We start from the raw sequence: 14,783 nt of genomic DNA on the forward strand, positions 1-14,783 counted from the left end.
GCCTCGATTTCATTGTGGAGTAATCGCTATATTAGCACCACTTAGTTCAACCAACAGTATAAGAAAATAAAACCTAAAGACAATATTAATCGTCTAATGCCACTAGTTTCCCCAATACCCTGAACATTCTCTTTTAACTTTGTTTTACAGGTTAGAAAGAAAATGATACCTCAACCTCTTTTTAACTGAATTTATAATCCACAGCTTTTGAATCTTGGGAAAAGTGCTTTAAAAGCTGTATTTCTAAGATGTTGATCATCTTAGCATTCAGGTGCTCGGGTCCTTGAAGCTAAAAGAAAGCAAATATGAGTGAAGTGATAGTGAGTGGGGGCCCTTGCCCCTCCCAAGCCAGCAGGCTGGAGTGGGGAGTGATGATTTCAGCAGGGAAGAGTAGGAGGCTCCTTGGATGGATTTCCCGCGGCCTCCAGAGTGCTGACCAAAACCAGAGTGCGCCTCGGGCCACTTGTTGGTTGGTTTATGGAGGTGACAGCAAAATAAGAATCCAGATATAGCTCCAAGTGGAGGCCCAAGTGTCTGATCAAGGGTTTCTTTTGCACATTTTAATGAATACTTCTAACTGGAAGGAAAGCAAAGGGAGTTCTAATATGAAATATTACAGAGGCAGTTAATACAAGCCTGCACCTTAACAACTGTGCAATGTCTCTAAGCGCAAGAAATCCTGAGGACAAATATTGTTCCCATATACAAACTAGCCCTGTGACTTGCTGCATTGAGCATATTTACAGACTACAGGAAACAGTTCTTCAGGAAAGATATGTCTCTGCCTTCCTATACCCTATATCCAAAGTAGAGAAATTTAATGTTTTAGATCATGTGGTAACGCTGCTGTTTTACTCAAATGAAAAGATATCTACAAGAGATAGTTGATTAGATGCAAATCAAACAGCTTATAATGTTTCCACATATTTCAGGAGAGTTACTCTGGAAGGTATAAACACTGACTCTATGAAAGCCATGCAAACATACAATTCCCACCCAGAAAGACGGTGGGGGCGGGGTCAATGCCAGTTTGTTAGTTTATTGCCAGGCCAGTCATCATCATTTGTATGTAGAACGGCTTCTCTTTTAGTATCCTGATACACTGAATGTCCTTTGAAGTAGGGAAAGTTTTAATAATCTACTTTTATATATCAACATTGAGGAAAGTGAAAACCACCGACACTGGTTTTGTCTCTACTCTTAGATTTACTGTAGAATACTTTCACATGAGTTCTCTATCTTGAAACAACCTTGCAAGGTTTTATTGTTACTGTTTTTAGATGATGAAATTTAATATCAGAGACATCAAATGATTTTCCTAAGGACACCCAGCTAATCCTCGGCAGAGTGGACTAGATTTGACATCCCCCAAACTACCCTGAGCTGCCTGTGTGAAGGGAAGTTTCTGGGTGGAGCATCACTGCCACTCGGGCCTGGCAGAAGTCAGAGGTACGTTCAAACGGGATGATGGCAGAGAAGTTAACAACGTGACTGTGTACAAAGGTAAGGGCAGGGCAGCAACATGGGAAACTACTGCTCCCTGTAATCCTGGCGAGGCAAAGGGAGGGAGCTAGTGCCAGACCTGCTGAGATCTGTAGCCATAGGAAGTCATGGCCTTGGGTGGAGGAGCTCAGCTATGCTAACCTGTAGCCTGGCTGGGAGGGAGCCATGGAATGAACACCGCCAGCTCTCTTGTCTCCCACCCTCCAGTGGTGGAGACCAGATCCTGCTGGAAGGCAGAGGGCAGGGGATGGTTGATGCTGCCCACAAATGTGAGCCACTGTGCACAGAGCAGAGTTTAGAATAGACTCAGGGCAAATGGAGGATATCTTACACAGGTGGTAAGAGAGCTTAGCTTCATAGTTTAAAATGTTTACAATGGATGATTCATTTGCAGAACTCCCATCTTTCCTTCTATCTGACATAAAAGTCTTGTTCCTAGAAACTTTTTGAACCATGGACATTCTGTTTTATGAGAAAACCTGGGCTCAGCTACTATGGTAGCTAAGGTGTGCTATTTTCATTGTGGAAGGATTCTTTTCTTTGAGCTCTCTTGGGTAGTACATTGCAACCTATTATTTTTGTATATTAATGCTAATGCTTTCTTACTTTAGTACAGTTTTTAACTAATTCTAGCTCAGAAACAAAATTACTACTTTGAAAACTATTCAAATGGTGGTAAAATTGCCATGTTTAAGAGAAAAAGGAATATGATATGTGATGTTGTGGACATGGTGGGCAGAATATTGAACAACCAGGTGGTAGACCTGAATTATGGTTTTCACTTGTACTTCCTCTCTGTCTGCTATTAAGTCACTTATTCCCATCGTTTCAGGGTCTTTATCTTTAGTATGAAGAATTTGAACAAGAACAGTTGTTCCCTCATTTAATTGGTCATCAGATCACTTGGGAACCCTTTCGCCCTCTCTCCTCCGTTTCTACCTACTTCTCTCCCTCCCTTCCTCCTTCTCTTCCCTCTTTCCTTCTAGTGCTGACTTACTTTATTGGAGTGAATGGTGCAAATGTGGGCAGGAAAACAAAGAAGTGGATGGAGGTATTAGTGTTGCTAGTGGAAGGGTAGAGATGTATGTACTACATGATGACCATGGAAAGGTCAGCCCCATGGTTATGGAGGGGACAGCCTGAAACTTATCTCTGTCACTGTCTTCCACGATATGCTTATCAAAGAGATACTTCACCATGCTGGGTTCCATGGTCACCGTTTTGTGCAAGTTGGTTATACCTGCTCATTCAGGTAATGAATGAGTCTCAAGAAAGTCATACCCTGGGATTGTTTTCCAGTGGCCAGTTTAGGCAATTTCAGGGATGACTGATCACATTTCTTTTTTTAATGTAAGCACACTCTGTTGCATTCAGCCAACTCTCCAATTTCTCATGGTCTGTTTTTTTCATTTCCTGAAGGAAGACTCAGCTACCTCATTAGTTCTGCTGTTTTAGCAGTTTCTCAACGTGATTCCTCCCCACATCGTTTTACCAAGTGTAGTAAGCTATGGACGGTAGAACCTTAGGCGGTGAAGGGCTCCAAGTTGACCAGACATCTGAGTCCTGGTGGGGGTTCTTGTGTACTTGTCGGAGGAACTGAATGAAGATAGAGGTGGTACAGTGGCTGGCGGGTAGGGGCCTTTGAGTGGCTGGAGAGCATTTTGTGGCAGAAATGGTGTTCTGGACCCAAGCGGCTAACCAAATTTATCATTAAGCTATATTTGCATGGCAAAACAGATATTGAATGTTACCTACATTAATAATAATAATAACACAAATGACCATTTGTTAGGTGACAGGTACATTATTCAGGTAGAGGCCATTATTATGCTATTATCCCCATTTGATAGATGAGAAAACTGAGACTGTTTAGTGTATCACTCAAGGTGCTTCCAGCAGTCAATAACAACTAGACTCAAATCAATTTAAACAATAATGAAATGTTTATTTGTCCAAAATAAGGTGTCCAGAGGTAGATCAGCTTCTACAGCAAACTGGTTGATTTGCTGTCTCAAGTCAGGTACCTGGATTCTCTTTTCTTTGCTGTTTATAACCAGCTTCATCCCATGGCTGGTTCTCCTCATGGGCATGAGATGGCTGCCAGCAGAAACTGAGACGACATTCTTACTAATTTATATTTGGCACTCATGAGAGAGGATCCTCGCCCAAGGCGTGGGTCAGGTGTGCTTCCTTGAGGATGGTTCCCGTTGACTTTCAGCTTGATGCTCATTCTTTCCTCCTCTCTGCCCACCACCTTGCTGGCAGCCTGGCCTCCAGCTCCACTCTGCTTCCCATTAGATTTTGCCAGGAGAGGCACTGGCAGGAGATTGGAAGGGAGAAGGAAGGGAGAAGCCTTCTTTATTCCCTGGCTTCTGGTGTTTTGGGAAGTGGTTCATGAGCAAGTCCTTGGATCTTGCTGAGAGAGTCAGCCATTCAACAGCAGCAGCAGAAGCGGTGGGAGCTCAGGAAGCTTTCACAGCAGCCATCGTAGACCCCGAGCAACAGGGATGACAGTGGTCCAGGCCCCAGGGATGAGGGTAGGTGCTGGGAGACGGGGCCCAGAGGCTCCCACGGGCCCTAATCACCATGCGCACTGGCTCTGGGTGACACTGAGTCCCTGTTGCTCCCCCAGCCTACTCAGCAGCCGTGTAACCAATTTCCAGCATTAGGTTCCCACTATTTCAGATACCGTTAGTGTTTTGTTTTGTTTTCTTGAACACTGACCCATAAGCTTTTCTATTGATTAGGCCAATTTAGGACATCTGCCCCTCCTGCACACGCAAAAAATCGTCAGATTCCTTGAATGGTTTTAGACCAATCAGGGCCGACCTCTGGGAATCAGTTTCCTGTAAGTCACGTATGGTGTGTGGGAAGGAGGAAGATGCCTGAATAGAGTTAGGACTCTATTAATAAGACAGAAAGAGACAGTAGGTGCCAGGTAGGCAAGCAAAGGTCCAAGAGTCGGTGAGCTCGCCAGAGGGGAGTCAGACCCAAGCCCCCAGGCCCCCAAAGGCCTTGCTCTAACTCGCCACTCCAATCAGTACAGCATGCGGGAGGTGGGGGGAGATGGGGACAGAGCTCATTTGCTGATCTCCAGTCTGCACTACAGGGTCACCTGATGTTCTGAGGGCAGCTTGACCCAATCTGGGGTTGCAGACCCAGTTGTTGGGTGGCTAGGCTTTATAAGCTGTGGTTTCACTGAGGGAATTGGGGCTACAGACATATTCTATATTTTTCTGAGTTTTTCCCTTGGGAGTAGTCCAGTTTTAGCCCCATGTGTGTGTCGTCATCAGCTAATGTAGAACCTTGCAGACCTTCCATTAGAGGTGAGCGTTTCACCACTGTCATTGTTAAAGTTGTGCTGAACAGAGGATCGGTTGCTCTATAATGCCCAGACTTTGCATTTTGCTACATGACACACTATTGATCAAGTCTAGAATCAGTCACAGTCACATTGACTTTTTTCAATGTTCCTGCTAACTTACTGGAAAGAGTCTAATTTAAAGAAATAGTGCTTGGCTGTAACCATAATATCACTTAATATTTTTCTTTATCAATATGGGACAGGCTTAGGACATCTCCCTTTGTGTTTTCAGACGTTCTAAATGGAGGACAGTCTGGAGATTTTCATAGAACTATCCTTAGTGGTGGATTCTTGATTTCAAAGGCTGCCCACAGGGATTGATCCTCCACATACCCCTCAAATAAATTTTTCCTTAGATTTCTTTCCTTCCTTTTCCCCTTCCTTTCTTCCTCTTTCCCACCTTCCCTTTCCTTCCTTCCTTCCTTCCTTCCTTCCAACTCATTGGGTCTCCTAAATGGTTACATGAGATTTAAGTAGCTGATGACATATATTTTACTTCTGTCCCTGAAGAGGATCTCATCTCGTGAGCCTTGTACAACTGCTCAAGTCATTCCTTTGAGGTTGGATTCGGGCAGACAGGAAGGGATGGAGAGCAAGTCCTATTAGCGGAACTACTACGATAACAGTCGGTTAGATTTCCATGCCTCCTCAGGTAGAACTACTGACTTTTCTGCTTTTCCACAGCAGTGCACTTTCTTGTAAATTTTCTAATTCTTACCTAGAGGATTATGAAATGATAAAAAATGTAAGTAAGGGGTGATTCCAAGGAAGCCCAGTTTGTATCTCCTAGAAACAAACATGGTGGCATGTCTGTGTGCAGAGGAAGGAGCAAGGGGAGGGTGTGTCAGGGGGGCCGGGAGAGTATGGCTGGTGTGTCTCTGGGCCATTAGGATCAGCAGGATCTTTGGGGCTGGCTCAGTACCTCACTAGCTAGCATTGAGCTTCCAGGGACTGCATGTATACAGAGAGTACAGATTTCATCCCCAGCATTACCCACAATTGTGGGTGCTTTTAAGGATTGCCCATCTACGTAGAAACCATGTACCTGCAACCCAGTTTTTTATGCTCCACAGCATCTGCAGTTGTGTGCAGTTTCATAAATATCCGATTTTACTAATCACTTGTCAGCAACCCATTTAGAGCCCAAAGCATCATCCAAAACGTTTCTTCCATCGCTTCTGGATTTGTTTCAGGCCAAACTGAGTCATCCTTAGAAAGGTGCCTGGGAATCTCTCTTCCTCTAGTTTCCCTCTTATCCTGTCCTTCTCTTGGAGAACTGCCCCCATGCACATGCCGCCAGTCGGTCAGGCCAGGTGGGCACCATCCTGAGATGTGTCAGTGGATTTTTACAGCCCTTTCTAGGGTTCAAACTATTTAGAGGAGCATATTTACAAGACCAACAACCCTCCTTCTATGGCTACTGTTAGTCATTCTCATACAGTTTTTTGATGTTTGTTGTGTGAAAGAGCCTGTCTCTGTTGGGGTGAAGGCCAGGAGGAGCTGTGCAGGCAAAGGGATGGAGAAGCTTGTTCTTCTGTGCAGCACAGAGGCCCGTGGTCCAGCACTGGGGAGGCCTCTAGTTGTGAGACTCATGGGGAGTAGACGGAGGGGCTGGCATCTGCCTGACTGAGTGATGGGAGCGATGTGGCATGTTAAACGGGAGCTGTGGTGGGTCACTCCTGTGAGCAGTGGCAGGGGGTCATAGTGACACAGCCCCCCTTCAGCTTCCCCACTTGTGCATGGCAAGGAACATCTATCTCTCTGGCTGTTGGAACCAGCCAGCTTCTTTTCTGCATTATCTACAGTCAGTATCCTTCCTGCTTTTTATATATTTGGATTTTCCTTCTATGGATTTTATTGCATGTATAATCATAAAAGCAGAGAGAGATGGAGCCTTCTTTTTATGGAGTCATTTATGGAATATAAACTGAAATTTAGATCATCTTAATGGTGTATATAAATACGACTAGAGGCTAAAAAGCATTGGGAATATCTAATAAATGCAATAAGTATTTTCTGTGGCAGTAATATAATTTTAAATACAAATGCTACTGAGAGCAAATATGAGGACTTATTAGTTAATGTTTTTAAATCTATTTAAGCAGCTCAGATAAATGGATAATGTAAATAGTCTTAGTTAGGAAAGCTGAAATGGATTTGTGCTTGGTGACAGAAAACCTTCATCTCTTGGCCTCTTTCTCCAGCATTCTGGAGGCAAACACTGGCTCTTCTGAAGCTTCAACCTTCAAGGTTTTAATGGAAGGAGCTGAGATGTGTGTAAACAGAGGGTATGTGTGTCTTGAAATTTGTTTACTTTTAATTTGACACTAAAAAGAAAACAAATATGGTCCTTTATTTGGTGGTTCTGCACATGAAAAAGGCTTTTTTTCCTGTGATGCAGAGGTGCAAACTGAGGAATGAGGCTTCCTGTATCATAAACTCTGCCACTTAGAGCTGTGTGGCCTTTAGCAAGTCATTTAACTTCTCTGTGTTTCAACTGAATCTAAATGTGTACTGATATAGCAGTCCTCACAAATAGCAGTTGTGAGAATTCAATGAGTCAATATGCCTAAAGCCCTTCAAATAGTGTTTAATACTTTCAGCTTTGATAGCTATTATTACTACAGATTTTTAGCTTGTTCAGCAGTGACTTTTTCTGACTTCCAGCCATGTGAGATTAGCTTGCCACTTATTGGTTAATGACTGAAGTTAGATGGAAAGTGTGTAAATGTAAAATATAGAGAGGTGGTGGCTTTCAGTTTGTTAATACTGCCAGAAATGCAATATACCAGAAATGGGTTGGCTTTTATAAAGGGAATTTTATTAAGTTGCAAGTTTACAGTTCTAAGGCCATAAAAATGTCCAAATTAAGGCATCCAGGGAAAGATACTTGACTCAAGAGAGGCTAGTGGGTCTGGAACCCTCTGTCAGCTGGGAAGGCACGTGGCTGGCATCTGCTGGTCCTTTGGCTTCTGGTTTCAAAATAGGTTCCCAAGACCATTTTCTTTCTACGTTTCCAAAGGTCTCTGTGTCAAGTCTGAAGCTTCTTCCAAAATTCTTCCCCTTAAAGGACTCCAGTCAGTGGCCCATCTTGAATGGGCAGACACATATCTCCATGGAAACCACCTAATCAAAAGATCCCAACCACAACTGGATGGGTCAACCATCTCCATGGAAACAACTTCATCAAAAAGATCCCACCCAAAAATATTGAATCAGGATTAAAGAAAATGGCTTTTCTGGGGATACACAATAGTTTCAAATCCACACAGTGGCTGTTTAAACATACGACTCCATTTATATAACAGACTGAGCAGCTACTGTGTGCCAGGGGAAAGGATGGGCATTGAGGTATAAAGAACAGGACTGATTACTTTCTCTTTTTTAAATTTTATTCCACAAATGCAAGGCGACTACTTGTTCTGTGTGCAAGAGCTAAAGGAATGGTCTGTGCCCAAGTGGAGAGGAGACCTTGCGCAGTTGGGCTTGTCGCAATACCCTGTGTGAATCTCCAAGGTGGCGGTTTTCTTAGAGGATTTTTAAAAATGTTTTTTATTGAGAAATTTTCACACACATACAGTCCAGACATAGTATATAATCAGTGGCTCACAATATCACCTGGTTGTGTAGTCATCACCATGATCATTTTTAGAGCATTTGCATCACTCCAGAAAAAGAAATAAAAAGAAAAAAAAACTCATACATCCCATCCCCCTTACCCCTCCCTCTCATTGACCACCAGTATTTCCCTCTACCCAATTTTTTACTCTTTCTCATCTATTATTTATTTATTTATTTATTTTTCCTTGTTTTTTTTAACTCGTCTATCCATACCCTGGATAAAAGTAGTATCAACCACAAAGTTTTCACAATCACATGGTTACATCGTAAAAGCTATATATCATACAATCTTCCTCAAGAAACAAGGCTACTGGAACACAGCTCAACAGTTTCAGGTACTTCCCTCCAGCCACTCCAATACACCATAAACTAAAAAGGAATATCTATATAATGCGCAAGAATAAGCTCCAGGATAACCTCTTGACTCTGAAATCTCTCAGCCACTGACACTTTATTTTGTCTCATCTCTCTCTCCCCCCTTGTGGTCAAGAAGGCTTTTCATTCCCAAAACATGGTTATTTTTAATCAGCAGCTTAAGTGTAGTGGAGAAGTGAATTGAGAAGAATGGAGTAGAGAGAGGTGTCTGCTAATAGAGGGATTTCCACAATGCTGTATGGAAAGTCAGAAGAAGGAGGAAGCAGCTGACAGTATTGGTAAGTCCCCTGAACGTTTTTCTTCTCAGATGTACCATATCCCCTCAGCTCTGCTAGGTCACCTACACTAACCCATTTTTCAGTGGAAAAGGTTGTGTATACCCACCAATTTAGTTGCTACTCAAAACACTGGAACTTTTCTTGTAGCCTGTAATAGGAGCCATCCAAACTAGGCAGAGAATGTTGTGGTTCTGTGTAGCTACTATTTTTCACTACCTATACAATTTTATGCAGGTGTATGGTACTTATATTTGCTGAAAGATTTCGTTCAGATAATTGGTGGGCGATTTTTTGTTTTTATTAAAAGGTCAAGTATTATCCCAATGTTATAACTTTAATTTTGCTGAAGCTGGTTCTAATTTACTGGACCTTTTTTTTTTCCTCTAAGTACATTGGCAATTATTGCTTATTCAAAAAATAATATTTATCAGTTTGTATCAATTATAAAAATAACATAAAATAACAGCAGAAAATTTGGAACATATACAAAACTATAAGTAAGAATAACAAATAATCACAGCCCATAAAACCAGCATCCTTTTGACATATTTCCGTCTTGTTTTTCTATATATAATGCATTTTACATAGCTGAAATAATAATATATATACAATTTCATAATGTTCTTTTCCCCTTTAACAATATATTTAGGTATTATTTTTTCATTCATGAAAAATTGCCCATTTTTCAATAGCTGTGGTAGGTGACCTGTACTAGCCCATTTTATAGTAGAAAAGGTTGTGAAACATAATAGTTTACTTAAACTTTTGTCTAATTTTGGATAGTTCAGTTGTTTCTGATTTCCTAACATTATAAAAATGGAGAAAAAATAGAAAAAATCAAAAAACAAAAGAACAAAAAATGTAAAAATGGAGACAGTGTATATATCTTTCTGCACAAACCTTTGTGCTTAATTCTGAGTATTTCCATAGAGTCCATAGGTGTGGAATTTAAAAAGTATATAAATATTTTACAGCTCTTAAAATAGTTCACAAAATTACTTTCTGGTAGTTATATTAACCTATAGGTTATGTATGTAAGTATATGAAATTGCCCATTTCTTTGTATTCTTGCCAGTGTTGAATATTAGAATTTTGAAACTATTTTCTAATTTAATAAGTAAAAATATTGTTATTTTAAACTCTTATTTTTTAATTATTAGATCAAACGCTTTAAAATATAACTGCATGTCCTATGTATATAGTTGATCTTCTTGTCAGTTTGTGTGCACTCTTGTCTGTTAGGCATAGTTTTGTAATTCCTTTTTGTTTTTCCCCAAGGGTGCATTCTTTCTCTCATGAGTCATGCTGCCTCTGTCATCTCACAATCCATGTTGCCTCTTTCTCCGTCCCCACACTGTACTTTACCAGCTTCCCCTGCTTGCTTATCTTGTCTCTGGTCTCCAGGTTACCCCACAGCAAACCGACTCCACCTGACTGTCATTCAGCTCCTGCGATAGACAGCCTTGTCACTGAGCAGCCCGGCCTTGACAACAAAAGTGGCCAGCCCATGCATTGAGGCTGGGTGTAATTTCTTTAAAAACAAAAAAGATTTTAATGCAATTTTGTTGAGATATATTTGCATACCCTACAATCCATCCAAGGTATACAATCAGTGGCGCATAATATCATCACATGGTTGTGCATTCATCACCGCAATCAAGTTTAGAACATTTTCATTATGCCAAAAAAAAAAAAAAAACCCCACAAAAGACAACCCCCCTCAAAGTATCCCGTACTCCTTATCCCCCCCACCCATTATTGACCCTAGTATTGGTGTGGTACATTTGTAACTTTTTGGTGAAAGAATATTAGAATATTACTGTTAACAACAGCCCATAGTTTGCAGTAGGTGTATTTTCCCCATATACCATGCCATTATTACCTCCTTATAATAGTGACGTGCATTTGTTCTGTTTCATGAAAGAACTTTTTAATAGTTATACTGTTAATCACAATTATTATCTGAATTATACAATCCCATGTTTTAACCTCTGGCTTTCTTTTCTTTTATTGTGAAAAATAACAGATTAAAAAAACAGCATAAATTTCAAAGCACACTGCAGCAATTAGTTGTAGAACATATTTCAGAGTTTGGTATGGGTTACAATTCCACAATTTTAGGTTCTTCCTTCTAGCTGCTCCAAGACACTGGAGACTAAAAGAAATACCAATATAATGATTCAGCAATCATACTCATTCGTTAACCCCGACCTTCTCTGTAAAACTCCACCATCACTTTGATCTATCCCCATTCTTTAGGGGTATTTGGGCTATGCCCATTCTGAATTTTTCATGTTGAAGAGGGCTATCTATAATATGGGATAGGGGGATGGAAACTAGTTGATGTTCTGGAGCGGGTGGGCCCTCTGGGTTTCAGGACTTATCTGGCCCAGGGACCCATCTGGAGGTTGTAGTTCTGGAAAGTTATCATAGTGCATGGACCCTTGGTAGAATCTCAGATAAAGCCCTGGATGTTCTTTAGGGTTGGCAGGAATGGTTTTGCTTGGGGGTTGGCAAATCATGATAAGTAGCAAAATCTAGCTGAAGCTTTCGTAGCAGTAGCCTCCAGAGGAGCCTCTCAACAATATTGAACTCTCCCAGCCACTTGTACCTTATTTGTTGCACTTCTTTTCCCCCTTTTGTTCAGGCAGGCATCGTCAATCCCACAGTGCCAGAGCCAGGCTCATCCCTGGGAGTCATCTTTCATGCTGCCAGGGAGACTTTCACCCCTGGATGTCATGTCCCACTTAGGGGGGAGGGTAATGATTTCACTTGCAGAGTTGGACTTAGAGAGGGAGAAGATACATCTGAGCAACAAAAGAGGGCCTCTGGAAGTAACTCTCAGGCATGCCTATGGGTAGGCTAAGCTTCTGCATTACATAAATAAGCTTCACAAGAGCAAGCCTCAAGATCAAGGGCTTGGCCTATGACTTGGGTGTCCCTAATGTTTGAGATAGTATCAAGAGTTTTCCTCGTGGTAAAGTTTACTGGTTCTCTATTTTTTGTCCCATCCCTCAAGGGACTTTGCCATTACTTTTTAATTATCTGCCAAATATACTCTGGGTTGTATCTGGGTACCGCATTAAGCTATACAAGCCCTCATTACCATTCTGGGCTCTGTGTGTTTGGGTTGTCTGAATGGTCTATCCAGAGAGGTTGAGTTAGAGTATGTACTACAGAAAATTTAGGTTCTGGACAAAATACACCTCTCTTGCTTTGGTCTCACAGAGTAGGTAAAGTTCTAAAGTACAATATCTTCCTGACGCCTGTATTCTGATTTACCTTAGTCCTGACCCAATCAACTTCATTCTCATCTCTAACAGAAGCCTGATCTCCTTTTCAGTTTCTTTAACAGTTGTTGTACATGGCAATGCTGACCTTCAGACCTGCAGAACTTCTGCTCTGAGTCCTGAGTGTCACCCACGTACCCAAAGTTCCAGGGAAATATCAGGCCATACATAGCACAGCCTCTTAAAATCTAAAAATAAGAATTACCACTCTGGACGAAGTGTGACTGTTAAAAAAGCTTACAATCTAGGCCCCAATTTTCTTATAAGCATTTTCAAAATGAGACCATACAATAACTGCTCTCTTGTTTCTGGGCAGTTTTGCATCATGTAATGTCCCACCGGCTCATTCACAACATTGCATACCTCATGACTTGGTTCCTTTCTGTAGCAGCACACTATTTGATCATATGTATACACACGCTTTGCTACTCTTCCTCTCAGTCAGTGTATCTTTCAGCCACCTCCGTCCATTGGGCTTCATGTATAATATCCAAAGTCAGCAGTCCATCAACACACTCAATTTTAGACAATTTTCATTGCTCCCAAGAGAAGAATAGCCAATAGACACACCTTCACCACCAAACAGAAGATCCAAACCTCCCCTTAAGTCTTGACCCTGCCCCTCCAGCCCCCTCCCCCCATTATTCACCTCTAGTATTGCTGTGATGCTATTGATGTTTTCCTTTTAAACACAGTCCATGTCATGCAATAGTAGTTTTCCCCATGTGCCCCAATATTATAAACTCTTTGTATAAGATTCATGCCTTTGAAGTAGTTCATGTAAGAACTTATTAGTATCTGTAGTGTTAATTTGTGGGTACATGGCTCTACACAACCCCTTTTCAATCACGTTTACCTTCAGTATTACAATATTACTTGTAGACCCACTAGTAAACTGCCTTCACTTCTATCCAATCCCTTACATTTGAGTTCAACCTCATTAGCTAACCATTCACCCATCTCTAGCTTCCGTGTATCTCTAGGTCCCCTATATTCTGTATTATAAGCCTCTGATTTTACCTTTACTATGGTCATCAAAATGAAATCACACAGTATCTTTCCTTTTGTGTCTGACTTATTTCACTCAGCATTATGTCCTCAAGGCTCATCATCTTGTCGTGTGCTTCAGTACGTGATTTCTTCTCACTGCTGCATAATATTCCATCGTAGGTATATATCACCTTTTGTTGATCCACTTGTCTGTTGATGGGCACTTGGATTGTTTCCATCTTTTGGTGATTGTGAATAATGTTTCCATGAACATCAGTCTGAAAATGTCTGTTTGTGTCAGTTTTTCCAGCTCTTTTGGGTATATACTGAGTAGTGGTATTGCCAGGTCATACGGCAACTTGATATTTAGTTTCCTAAGGAACCACCAAACTGTCTTTCATGGTGGCTGTACCATTATACATTCCCACCAGCAGTGCATAAGTGTCCCAGTTTCTCCACATCCTCTCCAACGTTAATAGCAGCCATTCTTACAGGTGTGAGATAGTATCTCATTGTAGTCTTGATCTGCATCTCCCTTATAGTCAATGAAGATGAGCATCTCTTCATGTGCTTTGTAGCCATCTGTATTTGCTCTTCAGAAAAATGTCTACTCATATCTGTGGTGGTTTGAAAGGACTATATGCTCTAGAAAAGCCATGTTTTAATCCTGTTCCAATCTTGTGGGAGCAATCATTTCTTTTAATCCCTATTTAGCACTATAGGTTGGGAACTTGATTAGATTATCTCCACAGAGATGTGACTCACCCAATAGTGAGTATTAACTTTGATTAGAGGGAGATGTGACTCCACCCATTCCAGGTGGGTCTTTATTACTTTATTGGAATCCTTTAAAAGAGGAAACATTTTGGAGAGAGCTGCAGAGCCTTAAGAGAGCCACAGGAGCCCATGCAACCTGAGGCCTTTGGAGATGAACAAGGAATACATCTCTGGGATAGCTTCATGAAACAGGAAGCCTGGAGAGAAAGCCAGCAGACGCCATCATGTTCGCCATGTGCATTTCCAGCTGAGAGAGAAACCCTGAACTTTATCGGCCCTTCTTGAGTGAAGATAACCTCTTGTTGGTGCCTTAATTTGGACATTTTTATGCACTTGCTTTAATTGGGACAATTTCACAGCCTTAGAACTGTAAACTAGCAACTTATTAAATTCCCCCTTTTAAAAAGTTGTTCCATCTCTAATATATTGCATTCTGGCAGCTAGCAAACTAGAACAGTATCTTTAGCCCATTTTATAATCGGGTTATTTGTTCTTTTGTTGTTCAGTTGTATGATTTCTTTATGTATACATGATATCAAACCTTTATCTAATATATGATTTCCAAATATTTTCTCCCATTGAGTT

At 41.2% G+C, this 14,783-nt stretch overlaps 1 long non-coding RNA gene across 8 annotated transcripts in view; it reads left to right on the forward strand.

Moving 5' to 3' along the window:
* Positions 1-14,783, forward strand: part of LOC143666379 (uncharacterized) — an 86,955-nt gene that overhangs the window by 42,627 nt on the left and 29,545 nt on the right. For 2 of the 8 annotated variants that reach the window (XR_013167573.1, XR_013167579.1), the window contains exons 3-4: positions 1,281-7,155; positions 9,018-9,141. The exons of 3 other annotated variants lie outside the window; for them this stretch is intronic. This is a non-coding gene — a long non-coding RNA (uncharacterized LOC143666379). The remainder of the gene's footprint in view (positions 1-1,280; positions 7,156-9,017; positions 9,142-14,783) is intronic. 3 more of the 8 variants (XR_013167574.1, XR_013167575.1, XR_013167577.1) reach the window with 3 other exon arrangements.

The sequence above is a fragment of the Tamandua tetradactyla genome, chromosome 22 (genome assembly GCF_023851605.1).
Source record: "Tamandua tetradactyla isolate mTamTet1 chromosome 22, mTamTet1.pri, whole genome shotgun sequence".
NCBI lineage: Eukaryota > Metazoa > Chordata > Mammalia > Pilosa > Myrmecophagidae > Tamandua > Tamandua tetradactyla.